This window comes from Beta vulgaris, chromosome 7 (genome assembly GCF_026745355.1).
Source record: "Beta vulgaris subsp. vulgaris cultivar EL10 chromosome 7, EL10.2, whole genome shotgun sequence".
Lineage (NCBI taxonomy): Eukaryota > Viridiplantae > Streptophyta > Magnoliopsida > Caryophyllales > Amaranthaceae > Beta > Beta vulgaris.
This window is the reverse complement of record NC_079208.1, coordinates 36,047,761-36,067,278: the sequence shown is the minus strand read 5'-3', so window position 1 is coordinate 36,067,278 and position 19,518 is coordinate 36,047,761.

Sequence of the window (19,518 nt, the reverse complement as noted above, 5' to 3'; positions counted from 1 at the left end):
ATGAGAATATGCATTTCAAGATAATGTATAGAAGATTATGTAAAATACCATCAGATAGTTCTGTAGGTATGTTTTGAACAGCAAAATACCAACCCGCCTTAGTTAGATCTTCTACATAAAACACTTGATGTGCTTGAGATGCCAAAATATATGGTTCTCCTTCACAAATGATCTTGTTTTTATTAACCAAAGTAAGCCCATAATGGTCTTTTTGTGAATGAAACCACACACATCGAAATAAGACAACACTAAAATGACCATGATAAGATATCTCAATGATTTCTTCTAATGAACCATAATAGATGACATCTCCCTCTATTGGATTTTGATCTTTACTACTAGCAAAGCTAGGTGTCAAAGCTGTTAAAGTGACTCCGCTATTTTGAGTTACAACATTTGCATCGCGCTTCATGGTATGAAACCTATAACCATTAACGGAGTATCCACTATACTTTTTAGCAACATAAGATGGCCCCTTTGCTAACCATTTGACATGGTCTGAAACAGATTCACATTGTTCAATCTTGGAATCAACCTTCTCCTTAAACCAATTCACAAAATCCTTGTTGTGGTTTTGAGCAGTTTCCCATTTCCTTTTCCTTTGGCAGCTTACAGACAACTTGTGCTCACTGTAATTAAAAGGTATCTTAATACCACAAAAAGTCATACAAAAGGAAAAAAAAAAGATAAAGACCGCAATATATTCAAATATTACCGGATGTAGCCCTCAACTTCGTCACAATCACAATTACATAAGACATATCGATGAGATTGCACCCATGTGGTGCGATCAATCATAAACCCTAACTACTTCTTCTTTGTGGTCCTTCCCTTTCCTCTTACAGGGTGTCCAACCTTAGAAAGAAACTGTAGTGAAGGACTAAGATTCAAACCACTATTTAAAGGAGATTTCGGCCGATAATTTAAGTACCTAGAGCAGAATCTAGAGGCTTCTTTGGCTAAGTAACCTTCGGCTATTGAGCCCTCGAGACGACCCTTGTTCCGAACATCAGAATTCAACTCTCGAAGATACCTCTCAATTGTATACATGCACCTTACTGCAATAGGTCCACCAAACTTGATTTCTTCCACCAAGTGAATAGGAAGATGTACCATTATGTCAAAAAAAGTAGGTGGAAAAGTTTCTTCAAATTGACAAAGAATTTCAACTATCTCAGACTGGATAATGTCAAGATCTTGAGGTTAATGGCTTTTTTCCATATGCCCTTAAAGAAGTTAGACAATCGTATTAAGGGAGTTGCAACATCTTCGGGTAGTGATTGTGGCATCATGTTAAGTTATTTCAAATCCTTACGAACATTTTTATGATCCTTGCTCTTCCTCGGTATGTCTAACAATGTCGCAATGACGTTATCACATACGTTTTTTTCTATATGCGTCGCATCAAGATTATGAGGAATTGAACAATGCTTCCAATAAGGCAAGTTAAAAAGTATAGACAACTTTTTCCATGGATTTGTATCATTAGGGTTCTTCTCCTTCTGCTTCATTCCGAAATTAATTGGAAAATCACGAAGTAGCTCAACAATTTCTGTCCCTTTCAAACGAACACGTGCATTTCTTTCCTCAATTTGCCAATTAAAATTCCTCTTGTAATAACGCCAAGGATGTGATGAATCCAAAAATCTGCAATGCTTGTGACTGTGATTGAAAAATTCAGCTTCTGTTTCATAATGACAACAAGGACATGCAAGTTTTCCTTTTGTACTCCATCCCAACAACATTGCATACGCCGAAAAGTCACTAATAGTGAACATCAAGACTAGATGCTTGTCACACCTTTGAATACTAGAAGCGTCGTACGTTTCTATCCCGAAATCCCGGAGATCCTTAAGATCTTTGATTAGTGGTTGTAAATATACATCGATATCATTATCAGGGGATAAAAGGCCGGGAATAAGTAATGCTAGCATCAAAAACTCGGGGTTCATTAGCATCCATGGGGGCAAATTATAATTGATTAAGATTACCGGCCATGTACTATGTATAATACTCATCGACTTGAAAGGATTAAATCCATCACTGGATAATCCAAGCCTCACATTGCGAGTTTCTTTCGCAAAATTTGCAAACAACTTGTCAAAGTTTTTATAAGCTTGACCATCCATTAGATGTCGTAAAAGATTATCTTTTTCACGCCCATTTGCATGCAAAGTCATGAGCTTTGCAGTTTCCGGACACATGAATAACCTCTAGAACCTCTTCTTGATTGGAAAGTACCTTAGAATCTTTAAGGGAATTCTATGGCTCTTCCCATTTGGTTGCTCCTTATCATTTGATTTCCACCTAGGAGTCTCACAAACATGGCAACTTGTTACATTTGCATGCTCCTCCTAATACAACATGCAATCATTGGGACATGCATCTATCTTAGTATAACCCAACCCTAAAACTTTCAGCGCTTTGTTAAAAGATGAAGGCAATTCTGCATCGGGTAGCACATCCCTAAAAAACTCTAACAACTCTGCAATTGCTATATTACTTAACTTGTGGTCACACTTGAATATAAATAGTCGAATTGTGAAAGAAAGTTTAGAAAATCCTTTGCATCCTGGATAAAGTTCTTGCACACCTTCTTCAACTAACTTTACATTTTTTTTTTGCCTCATCATTTGGCCCCTCTCTCAAAGTATCATGCAACAACTCCTCTATATCATCGTTCATGTTTGGTGACTCGTCGTGATCAAAACCGCCCTTTCTCCTTCAATGTCCATCCCTAAATCTAACAACTTGTCTCTTCTTGGAACAAAACCGTTGCAAATTATATGATCTTTCACGACATCCTTATATTGCCAATATCTAAAATGACAAGAACCACACGGGCAACAAATTTCATTTCCTTGTGACTTGCCAGCAGAAGCCATTTTAATATACTCATCAGCTCCTTGTTCATATTCATCACTCCATCTAGGAAATGTCCACCACTGCTTATTTCTTTTATCCATTAGACTAGTGTATCCGAAAAATAGAAATCCAAGTGAGGTGAACTGATTTTACTCTGTATACAAATTTCAAGTAGCATTATTTGTTTGTAGATTTGTCAGTTATGAACTTGTAGAGGAATAGCAATTGGGGTTTACAATTTGCAAGTGATCATACACAAGGTGTTATATTTTTTAATTACTCACATAACTGTAGAAACTCTTCTGCATCACTATCTTTATATGTTTTATATTTATAATATGGACATTTTGATTAAACATGATTTACAAACACTTTTACCAATATGTGTAGCTTACCTTAATGAAAACATACTTCTTTGACATATTTATGATGTGTCCCACACAAATCTTGAACTTATCTAACACATTCGTGATTACTGATTATATACTATATCGAGAGTGACAATTAGCAAGTGGACTTTATCGTTTCTTTCTTGAGGTAAACTTACATCCCTTTATTTGTCAGATAAGCCATTTATCTTATTTATATATTTACGAATATGTGTTGCAGTAAATTACACACCTATGATCCAATATATGCCTCCAACTAATACAACCAAATGTGAAATTCCACTTTGTTAGCTAGAGGATTTTTTAGGGGTAGTGTGTAATTTACTCTCTCTTTATTTTTGCTTTTAACATTTTCATGAGAAATTATCCAATCTAATCTTTTAAACATTACTGTATAATTCAAACTTTAGAGCACCTATCTATTACATACTTCATTATGCTTTTAATATAATCATAAGAACCAAAGTTACTGATTCAATTAGTTATAACAGGAAGATCCAACTGCTTGATTATTTTGCCTCTAAGACAACATATTTGACATAACAGAAAGTATAGGTAGATAAGTTCATGCAAGAAACTAACCTTTGCATTCATCATATGATTAAGCTAATAATGAAAAAATGAAATCAAGTCACTAGCATTACTCAAAACTCTAATTTGCAATTTGTAATAAAAAAATCAAATCTGAAAATTTGGAAAAAGAAATAAACTTTTCAAAAAAAAAATGGAAGATACCTTGTGTTCAAAATGGCAACTTTGGGTTGAAGAATTTCGCTCGTCTCTGTTCTGGGTTGAAAATCGCAACCTTGGAACTGAATGGCTGTAACAATCTCGATTCAATGGCATACCAGAACAATCTAGACCTTGCTCGCAATCCTTGCTCGCCTCAATCTCAAAAATCGAAATCATTGCTCGCCTCGATCGCACACCTTTGCTCGCCTCAATCGCAAACCCTAACAATTGAATTTAGGATTGAAAATTTCGCCTATTTCGCAAACCCTAACAATTGATTGAGTGAAGTCCGAAAATTGGTATAATTTTGGGGAAAATATTGAGGTTCGAATTTTTGGAGCAATTATATAGTGGAAACGACGAATATGGGAGATATGGGAGTTCGAGTTTTCTTTCCTTAATTTTTTGCAAAAATAAAATTGAGGGAAAGCTAAGAATTTGGAAGATAAAACTTTTGAAATTTAGTGAAAAAAAATTGAGGGAAAGCCAAATTATTGCGCCAAATTCGAGTACTAGTCTTAATCCTTATACTATACACATTAAATGACTATAGCCGTTGCCATAACTACATCTACTGCAACGGCAACGATAGAACCGTTGCAGTAGCCCAATCTACAAAACTAGTTTCACAAGGACCGTTGCATTAGATACTCCTACTGCAACAATACATTATAGTGTGTTGCATTAGCATATTTAGCCGTTATCGACTTATAATGATCATTCATTGATCTCATCGGATAACAACTTGTTTCAATTCAAATACATGTTAATAGTTTCGAAACGCATTTCACATGAAGACTATTGGCTAAATTTGTATATTATTATCTTTAATTAGCTTATAATCTATATTGATACATTTATTAATCTTATCTAGTAATAACTTTTTTTTTTATGAAGTAAGTACTTATTAACTTATTGGCTTATGGTAGATTAACCTTGTTAACAGTTAACTTCTTGATTTTGATTTTTAGAATGAATCGAAGAAGTTGTGATTTTAGTAAGATAAACTTATAACCAAATGTTCACACAAGTTGATTTGACTTAATCGTTTGATGATTGATCATTAGTGACTTTAATGTATATTGTTTAATTATATACTCCTTTGGAGTAACACATAAATGCAATAATCATTGTTATAATTATACTAAAATTTTTAAACATATTGATAAAATAGTTTGTTTATACTTTATCATATATAGTCGCAACATAATATATATATACCACATTATGTTTGTTATTGTTATTGTTATTGTTATTATTACCATTGTTGCTAATATTATTATTAGTATTTATACTGTTATTGTCCTTGTTAGTATTCCCATTCTTATTTGTATTATTATTGCTATTGTTAGCATTGTTACGATTGCTGTTATTATTTCTACTATTATCATCATCGCTTTATTATTATTATTATTATTATTATTATTATTATTATTATATTATTATTATCATTATTATTATTATTATTATTATTATTATTATTATAATTATTATTATTATTATTATCATCATCATTATCACCATAACTATTTACAAACTTATATATCAATCATACTACTTATGATAATAAATCATTTATATAAACCTTGTAATTGATCGTCTACTCGTTGTTATTGTTGTTGATTATAATATATGATATTAGAACATATGAAGAGTCGCTCTACTCCTTTACTCATTAGAATGGTTTTACACAATTGATTAGTCGAAATAATAGTTAACTAAAAGCATACACCAAACATCATTGTAAACAATATAGTGTTATTATTAGTTTTTCGTTTTCATCCACATATTTACACACGCACACACACACATATGAAATAAAATGACACGACCAGGAGTTTACCGAAGTTGAATTGACGTTCAATAGCGAATGGACCTGATGCTTCACAATAATCGAACTAAGGTCATTAGTGATTCAACCCGAGTATACTTGACTCCACACCAAGCGTACATGAAATCCAAATACAACCTGCGCAAACCTGGTTAAAAATGACCATGAGTGATCATACTCGGGAACGGATCGACTTGTAAATGAAACGCTCATACCTGTCCGGCACCCGACAATCCCATGATTCAAATGTGATCGACCCAGTTGAACAAAACCTGACCAATCATGACCTAGGGCATTGACCGTCAGAATCCTGACCTATTCGGGTCTAACCTGGTTCGCCGTTGGTATACCCAGAACCTGTTTGAGAACTTGTCTTGACACCACTAGGTGTATGTGTATCGCCTCTCAATGTTATGTTTACTCGTCTGATCCTACTATTGATTTGATTCTCAAAATCGAGTAATTTAAGCAGATTTCAAAACTAGATTTGAAGAGCTTTCCAACGACAAGTGGCACGCCCCGAGGAGACTTCTAGTCAAGGAGTTATGCCTTTTTGAAGTTGGTACTGTTTCTGCTAGAATTTGTTTGTGTACGCGCGGATCGATCACTAATTCCGTCCATTTAATGGTATTTTGACTTTCCATATCTTTGTAACTTACTTTCCTAGTCATATTAGGTTACCTAGTATTAATTATATTAGGTTTTCACTATTTCCTCTCCTCTCTTTTCCTTATCTTTGTAGATTTAGATTTTGTTATTTATTTCATGATTGAATAGTTTTTATTTACAGGGTTTGCGAATTCATGTTTATATGCTATGATTTGATTGATATTTATTGATGGTTTGATTAGTTATTGATATCTCTAATTAATTAGTATTTTTATTGTTAATCTTGCAATCTGATCAATTATTTGATTAAATATTGTTAATAATTGTTTGTAATTGACCAAGATCTTACGTTTAGAGACTAGCCTACAATTAGCAAATCTGATTCTGTTAGCGATCGTACTGCATATGTTGATTTGAGAGCGTTAAGACCCGACAGTAGGATTAACTTGTGCTCTAGATATCTTATTAGTTGAACTATTGATGATATTTTGATAGGTTATATATATGAACATGGTGAATCATTGTCCTAGATCCTTTTTAGTTTGATTTTTGTAGTTTGATTAGTTTAGAACTTTAATATTCATATTCCTGATCTTGTTTAGTTTATCTATACCTTAGAAACTAGATTAAAACGACCATGTCTGTATTGATTCGACCCTACTTACCCTACTACATGGTTAGAAGGTTTTGGAGGAATTATTTTTGACAGGGGTACGACAACCTATCATTAAAGTTGTCTTATTATAGGCTTGGTTTTCAATTGTTCCAAAAGGTAAGATTCGAAATTTCAAAATATTAGGGTTTACAATATGCGTTTTATTACTTTTTTATATCCGAAAAAGGAAGATGACACTAGTAGAATAAATGCTATTTGCTGCGGTCAAAAAGTGGCATATTGCTGCGGTTTTGGGCGCGCAGCAATTAAGGGGGCAGCAATAGGTATTAATTATATCTCTCAATAACACAAGCATTATATATGATATTAGACTGTGCAAAATGAACTTAATTATTAAACAAATGCCTATACTTTGAAATATAATTTTACAAAAGAAAACAAATTGATATAAACCCTAATGTTCGAACACATGAATCTTAACTTTACAAGCAATAGAAAACCCTTAAATTAGTCCCAAAAACGGTCGTATCAATATTTAGCCTAACTCCCCTAACCTGTTGAGATTTGACAAATTTTCAATTGAGACTAATAGCGTTTAGGTGAAACTTTCGAAAGGAATGTAAGGAAATGAGGGAAATAGAGAGGAATGTTGTTGGTGGGCCCAAACAAATGATTATGTTTTTTTATTAGGAAAGATAATTGGTCCTGAAGGTCAATCCCTGCTAGGCTACTAGCCTAGCAGGGCACACCAACTCAAAAGTGGGTACAAGGTTAAACAGCCTATAAGTAAATGTCCAACCATATTGTTGGAATGAGTATTCGGATCCTAGACAATGCCCTATTCGGGGTTATACTCCACTGAACTACCACTTCTTCCTTTAAACAAATGATTATATGGATGTATTATGTCAATACTAGCTTTTTCTTCAAGCTATGCGTGCAGTGACATTTTAGGCATAACTACTAATCGGTATAAAAAGAAATGAAAAATAAAATTATGAAAGTACGTATTTACGTTCACCTTCATTTGTTGAATAAGAAGTATTTAAATACTTACAAATCGTATCTAAAAATATTTTTAAAGTAATTGTAAGTGATAAAATTGCATATCCAAGTAATGAAAAAATTAAATTTTTTTTGGAATTTGTATTTGTGATTAATTTTGTATATGAGTTGTCTTTGTAATGCGAATGCCATTTTTTTAATTGTCTGTGGTATTAATTTTCGGTAAGTTCTTGATTACGAATTTTTTTAATTGATCGAATTTAAATTTAATTTGATTGAACCTTTTTTATTGGCTAGTTTATGTGATTGACAATTATATGAGTTGATTGGGTTTAATAGAGATTTGGTTGATTTTTTTTGGTAAGTTTATGTGTATAATGGTTTTAACTTTTATGTTGTGGAAGGGTGAATATGTAAATTCAAAGGGGGACAACATTGCTCCCTCTTGACTTATATAATATATATATAGTAATTTATTAGGTTTTTCTATTTAAAAGTTATATTAAAACAAATTACACAAAATAGTTATTTGAAAAACAGTGTATATAAAAAATAGTTATTGGTAATTTTTCCATGATTATATTAGATACAATAATTGCTATGCTAGGTACCTTTTGAATATAATGTTTTACATATGTATTTATATATCTTATAATTACTTCAACAATAAAAAAATGTGTACTCAAGTTTATATAAGGACTACCACTTAAATGAGGTACCTTTTATCAAATTGAATTTGTGTTAACTGAAGTAAATTTATACTACACCTGAAGATATCGTAAATGTATTTGAAATACTAGCAATTTTCCATATACTAAGGTTGGGGAAAAGTTGACTACTGACTCAATGTGTTCAACCCGACAAAATGTCATATAAGAAAGTGTCTTATTTTGTAAAGCAAAGTGCTCTATCCGAGTTTAATTCGGCATGTATCATAATATACAAAGAAGATTTTGTCACTATTTGAACCCCCCAAATTGCAATTTGAAAAAGTCAAAGTATTACGTGCAAGTGATATTCTTGAGCTAATGTATCAAAATTAGATATGCATTCCCCTATCACTAGTGACTGAAAATTCCCACAAATCATCATACAAAATTTTCAGAGTACTCTAGTTTGATACAACACCCCCTTTTTGATCCTGCATCCCAATATTTGCTCATATATTGCATAGTAATGCCAAGCATGATCACAAACCATCGAGCATTTAAGAGCACTATCTTGATAGCATTCATAATGAATTTATCCTTATACTGAAAATCAGAAAACATCATCTATCTTCACAAAATTAAAGCATGAGATAATCTGATCAGCAGCTCAGATATCAGAAGTCATATTACACGTGATACATTATTCATGAGCATTTAGAATTAGTCAGCAACACAAAGAAAATGGTTGAACAATAAAGGCATAGTGGTTAACTGAAAGAAAGTCATATCTGAATCTCAGCCTCTCAGGCCTCCAATTTTGAACAACACAGTAACAATGGTTAACTGGAAGGATAGGATTGAACTACAAACATATTAACTCGATATTGTTTTGGGGTACAGACGTAGTAAATGCGCTTATCTGATTATTGAAACTTTCTGTTGGATATATGGCATCATATATGGAGCTCATGGAGGTGTATGGGTGTGGAGATGAGGTTGCGTAAAGAGAAACATCATCTGGGACATAAGGCTGACTTTGAATGCACATATCTCTCAATCTATAAATGGATTTGATGTGATTCAAATTTCAGGTGATAGCTTGTTCCAAGAGCTTTCCAACGATAGGTTATATACCGAATTCCGCTGAGAAACGAGAAAGTTATGGTTGTTTTACGAAAAACTGACGAAACTGTTTCGTCTTGCGTCTCGCGCAGGTAGGTCTGGCGGATATCGCCCGGGCGCAAGCTGTTTTGGAAAAGTGAAAGCCTGCCCGATCGAGAGGTTCGGCGTTTAGTCTAGAAAACGCGTTTTTGACGCGGGAGTGTAAATAGATGCCCAAATACGTCTTTTATTGTATCCAAAATTCATTATTCACATATTAGAGAGAGAGAGAAAGCAATAGAGAGTGTTATTGGAGTGCTTTTGTAATCTTTTTTGAACATTCATCGATTCCTTGTGCATATTCGTGGTTTTTCTCCCAGTACTTGGGTTTCCACGTAAAAGTTCTTGTGTATTCTTTCTTGCTTTGTCATTTGTTGTTCTAGTATTGTTTGTGATTATTTCTAGATTGATAGTCAATAGAACTTACACTTTCTGCTGCCCAAGGGAATGTCGCTAAAATCTAAGATGTTGAGCATATGTGCTGCAATCATACCCTTATCTTACTCTCGAAACATACCTTATATTAGCAATGGCCTTGACAATATGTCGTCTGTCTTATTGGAACATTTATAGGGTAATGGGTTTTATGCTCATATGGTCATATACTAGAAGAGGAGGAGGTCTAGTATGCAAAAGATTATAGTACACAAAAGTACAAAAGCACGTGGAAAAACCAGAAAAACATAAGCTGGTCGCGGGTTGCGACACCAGTTGCGGGTCGCGACCTGGGCCTCCTTGGAACGTGAAAAGATGCTATGACGGTTTTTAACCGTTGTGATGTGTACGTTTATCCGTTTAATGACTATTATGATTCTTAATCAGTGGATTAAAGATTCTTAATCAGTTATTAAAGGGGGGTTATTAAAGTAACAACTCTAATCTATGAAGGATATATTCCTATATAACCTTTGTGATTCCTATGAGGAGGGAGATAGAAAAATCAGTTTTTCATACTCTAAGTACTTGCTTTTGCTTGAGAGAAACTTTGCTACTTTCTTTTGAGTGTTCTTCACAAACTCTAATCATAAGTTCTTGTTTGATTCACTTAGAAGATCATCTAAGTGGATTGTTCTCTCCATTGTATTTCATTATTTATTTCGTGTTAACTCGTGATCCTAGAGGGGCGAAATTAAACTAATAGGAAAGCGTAGTTTTCCGTGCCTTGGAGTGGTATATCCGATTCTCTTGTTGATCACTTCTAACAATCTATTAGTTTAATTTTCTTCTTTCTTTTCGGATATGGCTCAATCACTCAGGGACATGACTATGAACTTCCAAAAGTTGGATAAGTTTGAGGGGGTGGTTATCGAAGATGGCAAAAGAAGATGCACTTCTTGTTGACTACGTTGAATGTGGTGTATGTTCTTTCAATACCCATGCCACCATTCCCGAAAGATGGAGAGGAAGAGTCCATGGAGACTACAAGGAAGAGAACATAGTGGGAGAATGATGACTACATTTGTTGGGTCACATTCTCAACTCTCTTACCGATCCTTTGTTCGATCTCTACCAAAATGTGGAGAGTGCAAAGGAATTTTGGGATGCTCTTGAGGCCAAGTACATTTCGGAAGATGCTTCAAGTAAGAAATTTCTTGTTAGTAATTTTAATTCATTTAGAATGACTAATGATCGGCCTATTGTAGAGCAATTCCATGAAGTTCATCACATTTTGAACCAAATAATTTCACATGGTATGGTGATGGATGAGGCAATTGTGGTTGCCTCAATCATCAATAAATTACCAAACTCTTGGAAAGATACTAAACATTCCTTGAAACATAGGAAGGAAGATATGTCCATGGATCAATTAGGAACTCATCTTCGTATTGAAAAGGGGATTCGTGATCAAGATGGGGTTAAGAATACTACTCCTAGTATTCCTAAGTCTACCGTGAATATGGTAGAAGTTGGTGGGTCTAGTAAGACCAAGAAGTCCAACAATAACAACTATAACAAAACCAATGTTGCAAACAAGAAGAGAAAGACTCTCACTTGTTGGGTATGCAATGGTCCTCATCTCAAGAGGGATTGTCCTTCTAAGAACAAGAAGAAGACAAAGAATGAACAACCTAGTATTGTTCAAAACCAAGGTAAAATTGCACATGTTAATATAATTGAAGAATTGCATTTTGTTGCTATGATTTCTGAAATTATGTTTGTGCAGGTTGATGATTCTTGGTGGATAGATTCGGGAGCCTCCAGATATGTGTGCAATAATAAGCACTTCTTCAAGTCTTTGAAAGATTTGTGTTGTATTTCATGTTTTGATGATGCCAAATACTTAGGTTAATTTTACTATATGGTTTTATTTTGCGAAAAATATAAAATACCAAAAATAATGTAATGTTCAAATTTGCATTTGTATCTTGTAGAGAAAGATTAATTATTTAATCTAAGTCAAGATATTTAATTTATATACTTTGAATCTTTATTATAAGGTATGTTTAATATTCTAGTAACTTAGAATCTTTAAATAAAAGATTCTTTAAGTTATTAGATATTTTGTACTGTTGGAATTGTTTGAAAAACAGATGGAAAATAGCGTGGAGGAAAACGTGGAGATGATCCTTGAATATCTCCAACAAACTCCATTGTTGGAATAAGCTGGCTGAAATTGTGGAGCTAAATCCTTGAAGCTCTCCAACTAACTCCTCCACCTGCGCATTACTTGCTAGAAGATTAGACCACTAACGGAAAGTAGTGGGAAGTTTATTTTCCATTGCAAGAAGAGTGGAGGAAGTGCAGCGAAATCAAGCCATGATCTCCATTACTCCACTTGTGCAATTTAAGGAGAACATGGAGCACAACATGACAAGTAGAAGAAGATTTGCAGCAGCTATATAAGAAGAAAGTATTTGAAGAAAAACTTGAGAACTTTCAAGCCAAAAAAGTCTATCATTACTTAGAAAGTTTTTCCTGTAATTTCTTCTTCATTCAACATACTCATTATTGTAATATTCATAGTGTGTGGCTGAGAGAAAATTAAGAGAATATTCTTGTATTCAATATAAAGAGAAAGAGAAAGAGAAAGAGAAAGAGAAGAGAGAAGACTTCAAGTGAAGTCAAGAAAAGTCACGTGTTCAGGGGGAACAAGGCAACTGGGGAACAAGGCAACTGGGGAACAAGTTCCTCGAGGAACAGAGAAGGTCCAATATTAGGTTGTACAAAAGAGTCTTTTGGCCTAGTATATTAAAGACAGTTTGAGTCAGAATCCCTCGTGGTCAAGGTTTTTCTTCCTATTGGGCCTAGGAAGTTTTCCTTGTAAAAATCTCGTGTGCTTGTCTCTTTCTATCTTCGAGTTTGTTTTAATTCCGCATTACAAAACGAAAATTTCTCCTCAACTACAATTCATCCCCCCCTCTTGTAGTTGGTCTAGTACCTCCAGAATTAGCTAACACTGAGGAGATTGTACCTGGAATAATGAACACAAAAGGAGAAAAGCTTTATTAAGGGTATTCAACTCAACGCCCATCCATGTTTAATGGCATGCATTATCCATACTGGACTAATCATATGGAAATATTTATTAAACTGAAAATTACCAAATGTGGAAGGAAATTGAAACATGTGACTTTAAGGTCACAAAGAAGAACGAGAAAGGGGAGCTGATTTCTAAACCACTTGCCAAATTGGACAAAGAGGACTTCGACAAAATGGAGATGAACACAATGGTCAAGAAGCTACTTCATTGTGATCTTGATCCCTATGAGCACAATCAAGTTATGGGATACAAGACTGCAAAGCAAATGTGGGAACTCCTTCAAATTGCTCATGAAGGAACAAGCAAAGTGAAACGATCAAAGATTGAAATGCTCATGCATAAGTATGAATTGTTTCACATGAAACAAAAGGAGTCTATTCAAGATATGCTCACTCGCTTCTCCAACATCATAAACGAACTTGAATCTCTGGGAAAGTTAATCTTCTTAGAGGAACAAGTCTGGAAGGAGAAGGGTAAGGAACAGCAAAGTTCATTGTCGAAAAATTATGTGAAGAGAGCCATGTTAGCAGCATGCGGAGAGTCTGGCTCAGAGGAGGATCAGGAACAAATTGTGAAAGAAACTGCCCATTTATGTCTCTTGGCAAATGTCGAAGAAAAAATGAAATCATCTAACCCCAAGGTAAGCTTTAATGCCATTGAAGAAGAATTTACAGAATTGAATAAAAGCCAATTAATAAAACTTATGCTAGAAATCTTAGATGATTACAAGGATGTATGTGCTAAAATAGATCAATTATCTAATGCCTTCAAAATCACTAAGAATCATTCAAATTGGCTTAGCTCACTAAAATGTGACACTGAAAAAAGATTCTTTGAATTTTTTTGACAAGAGTAGAGCTTATCAAGATGGTTTTGAAAAAGTCAAAAATGAAAATTATCTTTTGAACTTGGAACTGGCATAATTGAAACTGTTTGTTTCTGAAGGAACAGTCTCTTCCTCTAATACCAGAAATATTGCTGAAAATTTAAAAAACGATTTTGACAATATGTTTCGAAAATGGTATTAAAGAAGAAACTGGATCCCTCAAGGAACAAGCCACCTGACCATGTAATATGGATACATAAGTATCAAAACAAAGGAAAAGGTGGTCTAGATTTCAATCATACAAAGAAGAACAAAAAGAAAAATATGTTAATCTGCCAAGTAGTAAAATATGTTCTTACTGTGGAAACAGTGGTCGCATCGTGTCTGACTGTTCCACCAGAGAAGAACGTATTGAGAAGAACACGTACCTAGTGAAACAGGTTTGGAAAAAGAAGAAAGGCTCATGTCCAACAATGGAACCCAAGCTAGACTGGGTTCCTATCACTAACTAGTTTGCTATGGTATAGGCTAAAGTGAGGGGGAACAACTTGTGGTACCTCGATAACAGTTGTTCTAAACACATAATAGTAGACAGATTAAAATTTCTCTCACTTTCAGTCTTAAATGGAGGAATTGTGTCCTTTGGAGACAATCTTACAGGAAACATTGTAGCAGTAGATAAGATTGGTAAATCTCAGTCACATTCCATAGATAATGTATTTTTGGTCGAGGGCTTAAAAATTGGCTTACTTAGTATATCTCAGTTTTGTGATATAGAAAAAACAGTGAAGTTTACTAATGAGTCTTGTGTAGTCAGCAATGAAAGTACAGGAACCAAGATCCTTGAGGGAACAAGGAAAGGAAACACCTATATGGTTAACCTCAACCTTGTTCCTAGGAATAATCTCACATGCTTAAGTGTGATCGAAGCTGATCCTTTTTAGTGGCACAAACGGTGTGGTCATACAAGCCTGTCCTCTGCCTAAACTAAGTAGGAAGGATTTGGTGGTTGGTCTACCAACTATTAAGTCACTAAACCACTATGTTTGTGATTCATGTGTTAAATACAAACAAGTGAGATCCTCATTCAAATCTAAGAAAATGGTAAGCACACAAAGTCCACTAGAACTTCTTCAAATGGACTTATGTGGCCCTGTACGCATCCAAAGCCGATTCGGTAAGAAATATGCATTAGTCATAGTAGATGATTTTTCGAGATACACATGGGTTATTTTTCTTCATAGTAAGGATGAAACGCTTGATGAATTTCTAACCTTTGCTAAAAAGAATAGGTGGTTTTAAATTAAGGCATTTAAGTTCTGACCATGGTATGGAGTTTGAAAACTTCAATCTGGATGAATTTTGTAGCAATGAAGGTTTAGATCATAATTTCTCAGCTCCAAAAACACCACAACAAAATGGTGTAATCGAAAGGAAGAACCAGTCTCTTGAGAATATGGCAAGGACAAATATAATTGCAAGTGATCTTCTGAACTTGGACTGAAGCAGTGAACACGGCATGCTACATCACCAATCATATCATGCTAAGGCCAATCACCATGAAGATCCCTTATGAGCTACTTAGAGGAAGAAAATCCAATATTCCTTATTTTCGTGTTGTTGGATGTAAATGTTTTGTATGTAACAATGGAAAGGACAACTTAGGAAAGTTTGATGCTTAAAGTGACGAGACTATTACTCTAGGTTATGCTTTAAGTAGTAAGGCTTATCGTGTCTACAATAAGCGAACAATGTATGTCATGAAAAGTGTCCATGTCAATGAGACTAACTCCTTGCAGAAACAGAGACACAATGATATCTTTGAAATTGTATTAACTCGTCCTGATAAAGTGTAATAAAAAATTATGAGGAACTAACCCTTGCAAGAAAAGAGAAAAAGCTGGTTCCTGATCCTGATAACCTGTGCTTGATCCCCTTGAGGAATCAGAAACAGGAGGAACTCAGGAGGATCAAGGAAGTCATGTCCCAGGAAAAGATCATATGAATCAATCATCACAAGAAACTCAAGAAGCAACTAGAAGATTTGATCTAAAGCCTTGGAAACACCTAAATTATCATCCTTTAGAATTGATAATATGTGACATTGAAAAGGGAACTCAAACGAGATCCAAAGTGAAGAATTTTTGTGCTTTTCACGCTTTCCTATCTATTACAGAACCTAAGGACCATATGGAAGCACTTAAGGAGGCTGATTGGATCAGAGCTATGCAAGATAAGCTAAATGAGGAACAAGGTTAGATGAAGATTCAAATGGTAAGTGTGTAAATAAGAAGCAATATCGATGTATGCTTAATTCAATTACTAAACAGCAAGTAGCCTGATATTTCTTTTAGTGTTGGTTTATATGCTCGATTCCAATCAAATCCCAAAGAATCTCACTTAACAACAGTTAAGAGAATTCTGAGGAATTTGAAAGGAAGCAATGTCTTATGTTTGTTCTATCCTAGAAGTAATGAGTTTGACCTAGTAAGTTATTCGGATTACGTTGGTGACTTGGTTAACTGCAAGAGCACATCTGGCATTATACAGTACCTAGGATCAAGCTTGGTGTCATGGAGCTCAAAGAAGCAAAATATTACTGCCTTATTCACAGCAGAGACAGAGTACGTAACTGCTGCTACGTACTGTTCCCAAATCCTTTTGGATCAAGCAACAAGTAAGAGATTTTGGCATTAAGTTTAAGTGTGTTCCTATCTATTATGTTAAAACTAGTGTTATTTCTATCTTTAAGGATCCAGTTCATCATTCATGGGTCAAGCATATTCTCATTGGATATCATTTCCTTAAGGATAATGTAGAAATAGGTCTTGTCAAACTTGAATTTTTTGTCCAACATAAAATAAAATAGCTGACTTTTTTACTAAACAAATTCCTAGAGAAAAATTCAAGAAAATTCGCTTAAAGCCACGGATGATTAGAATTCATTGAGTGTGCTACTTCTAATAAAACCCTTAGTTACAATATGACACTAAGTGGCCAGCAACATTTTGTGATTTTCATCACTCATTGTATAGTCTTTGTAAAGGACTCACACTAGTCTTCATAATACTCCCCTTATTGTCCATGCATATACTTGAGTAAAAATATAAAGGTTTTTGTACATATAGATTGAACATGTTACATGCATGAGCTCACACTTTCTACTCCTTTCTTTCTCTTCACATAAATATTATTTTATTTTCTTTCTTCTTCCAATTATTATCTTCTTTCATTCATCCCCCACAAATTATTATTTTTTGCAACGTTTCACCCGCGTTCATGTACTAACTTAAAACTAAAATCATTCACCGTATTTAACGAAGGAAGGGAAAAGCCACATTTAATTCCTCCTCACAATTCCCATAAATTTAACCCCAAAATAAAAACCCATCAAATCAAACCAAAATTTACACGGCACTTAATCCCATTTATTCCAAAACCATTACCTCTGCAAAACCGCCTCTCTCTCTCTCACTACTCTCTCTCTCCACAACTCTACCATCTTCATCTTCCTCACCTAAAACCCTAAATGGCTCCCAAAAGAAAAACCTCCGAAGATACCTAAAATTTTCCAGCTGAAAAGGCTTCACCCCTGGTGGATTCTAACCAAAGCGAGAATGAATCTTCCAACTCAAATGAAGATTTTCTAGGTTCTCAAGCAAATTCGGCTGAAAATGAAGTGCTTTCTCCAAAGAAAGAAGAAGATCTAGATGATGCTGAAACAGAGCAAGAAAAAGAAATCTTGGTACCTACGAAAAGGGGTAAGAAATCAAAATCCTCTAAGTATATCATTGGGTTTTGTGTCGATTTCACCTGGTGTAAGAAAATTAAGTGGAATCAGTTTCTTGATCTTGTTAAGTTTTAAAAATGGGTCAAAGTTTTTCAGTTTTCATGAAGGTCTTTATGTGAGTGAAATGAGTGAATTTGTTGCTAAGTTTGAAAATACCGAGGGTTTATGCATAAGTTTTGTCGCTGGGAAATTGGTTAAGTTCAATACAAAGTCCTTAGGGGAATCGTTTGATGTACCTAATAAGGGGTACAAGGAATATGTGAAGGGTCGGGCTAAGTTAAATGGGAATGGGGCTTCAAATGCTACTATTTTTAGTTACTTTGGGGGTAAGGAGGCTGACCAGTCCCTATATCAGAAAGATCTCTCTCCTTTTCACAAATTCTTGTTTCACTTAGTTTGGCGCTTTATTCTGCCAAGGACTTCCAAGAGGACTCAAGCGAGCCTCGTGGATCTTTCCTTGATGTTTTTCCTTGCTAAGAACATAAAAATAAACTTTTCTGCTTTGATGATTTCCCACCTTTCCTACTGTATCTCCCACAACACTAAGGTGGGGTATGCTAACCTGATCTCTATTATTCTCAAGAAGAATCACATAAAACTCCCTTCCAGTACCTCTTTTGATCTGGAGCCTGTATACTATTTGACCAAGGAGACCTTATCCAGACTGTCTCTCAGGGTACAGGGTGGGATGTTAGACTTTGAGGTCGCGGAAACTAAAGGGAAGATTGCAATTGAGGTAAAGCAGAAGTTAGAGGAGGAGGTCAGTGCTGAAGGACCTAGGTCTGTGCGTAACAGAGAATCGCTGAGACCAAGGCTCCCAAGGAACAGGGTTCGGGGGCAGTTCATATTGATCTTGAGGAGGATCAAGTTCCTTCAGGATTTTTTCCTCTTCTCTCCACCTCTTGTCTTCATGGTATACTGCATACAATTCAGGAGTCTCTGTCTCTCCTTCATACCAGAGTCCAGGTTCTTGAAGCAAGAGTTGCCCGTATTGATCTTCAGCATGAGCAGATCCTTACACGTGTGGAAAAGGGAGAATCAGCTGTTCGGAAGAAGATTGATTATGTGGTCGGTGCATATTCGTATTTTTCTCCCAGTTCTTGGGTTTTCACGTAAAAGTTCTTGTGTATTCTTTCTTACTTTGTTATTTGTTGTTTTAGTATTGTTTGTGATTATTTCTAGATTGATAGTCAATAGAACTTACACTTTCTACTGCCCAAGGGAATGTCGCTAAAATCTAAGATGTTGAGCATATGTGCTGCAATCTTACCCTTATCTTACTCTCGAAACATACCATATATTAGTAATGGCCTTGACAATATGTCGTCCGTCTTATTGGAACATCTATAGGATAATGGGTTTTATGCTCATATGGTCATATACTAGAAGAGGAGGAGGTCTAGTATGCAAAAGATTATAGTACATAAAAGTACAAAAGCACGTGGAAAAACCAAGGAAAAAGAGAAGCTGGTCGCGGGTCGCGACACCCGTCGCGGGTCGAGACCTGGGCCTCGCGAGTCGCGACCTATCTTCTGTCTTGGAACGTGAAAAGATGCTTTGACG